Source organism: Hyperoodon ampullatus (genome assembly GCF_949752795.1).
Source record: "Hyperoodon ampullatus genome assembly, chromosome: 4".
NCBI classification, from domain to species: Eukaryota; Metazoa; Chordata; class Mammalia; order Artiodactyla; family Ziphiidae; genus Hyperoodon; species Hyperoodon ampullatus.
The window spans coordinates 159,946,169-159,947,706 of NC_136917.1; the positions used below are offsets into that span (position 1 = coordinate 159,946,169).

Sequence of the window (1,538 nt, forward strand, 5' to 3'; positions counted from 1 at the left end):
GCCAACAGCCTCATTAGTGCTTTCCCTCAATGACATGTTTCTTCTTCTAATGTCAATATGTTACTGCTCTTTGTATTAATACATCACCTAAATCATTAATGGTGGCATTCTACACTCTACATTCTAGATGGAATGTATGTGGGTTATGGGATAGAAGGCTGACAAGTTAAGTCATTTGACTTCTTTTTTTCAATCAATTTAATTTTAACATAATCTAAACACATACCATTTAGAAAATACAAAGAAAAATTTACGTATAAGTGTGGATGCTATTGCATTTGGATAAAACTGGCAAGTTCTTGCTACTAGCATAGCCCATGAAACACCACAGAAGAAAACTAATATCTTGGAATAGATGTTGTGGTGTGTGGCCCACAGTTTGATAGTTTGCAGGATTAACCTGAAGCTGTCAATGTTTGATACTCGATGTAAAATTTCATTGGGTACCCTGCATCTTATATGTACATTTTTAAGCAGATTGTCATCTCTAAAGTCCAGGTCTTCTGGAATAGTCTGCAAGTCCTAATCTTGCAACCAAAATAGAAATCTCTATCCCAGAACACTGTTTCATAACTGGTACAAATGCCTCTCTAACAGCTCTTAAATTGATTTCTTCCTGTAATTTCAATTCATCATAGAATGAGGTGAAAAAGTCACTTCGATCACCATGTCTTGGAGTAACACACAACACATCAAGATTGGTACCTTTTTTATGTATTCCTAATTTATAAGTTCCAAATATAAAAATTTTTCCTCCAACATTTTCAATTACAGATTGTGGAAGATTCTTGCTTTCACTGATTTCTTGTATCCACTCTTTTACCAGGTTATTTAATTTTCCCAAAATTTAAATCCTGTGCTGTAATTCCTCTTCCTCTTCAAAACCCCCAAAGGGCTTCAGTCTTAATTAGTTTCTGTGTAAGTAGGCAGTCAGTCCCCTTGGAGGCTGCTAAGCTGATGGGAGAGGTAATGTCTTAGTGCTTCTGCAGCTGCTGTGTTTGTTGTGATCCCTGCATTGAAACTGGCCTGGAAACTCTACCACCCTGCAACCCTGTCACCACCCTGGGCATGATCCACTGAGGCAGGAGAGAGGCGAGGGCCTGCCTCAGCCCTGGGTCCAACACCAATTCTTGACTAAACTGGTGATGAGCTATGAGAGCCTATATTTAGAAAGGTTTTACAGCAAGGAATCTTAGTATTTAAAGGGAATAAAATAGTAAAAGGGATAATCATATACCTGCACAGGAATTTACATTTAATTAGGAAAACCTTACATCAAATAATATTCAAATTCCAACCGATGATTGTGTTTGACCTATAGTGAACAATAAAGAAGGTTCCGACTCTACCCTCATTATAAACACATTGGAGGCAGATTTTTCTCATGGTTCTGACAGAGCTGGAGACATTCTCTTCTTAGTTTGAACTATATACAATAGTTAGATACTAAAGGACCAAATGAGGTCTGTCTTAATCTTCTCAAAAATAAAAAAAATTTGAAAATTTAATGGTAAGTTATAAATCATGGTATAACAGGA

General features: G+C 36.6%; 1 pseudogene across 1 annotated transcript; it reads right to left on the reverse strand.

Moving 5' to 3' along the window:
• Nucleotides 1-204: 204 nt before the first annotated feature.
• On the reverse strand, nucleotides 205-1,070 carry LOC307051331 (poly(A) polymerase alpha-like; annotated as a pseudogene). The gene has a single exon. The product of its transcript is annotated as a poly(A) polymerase alpha-like (transcript).
• Nucleotides 1,071-1,538: the final 468 nt, after the last annotated feature.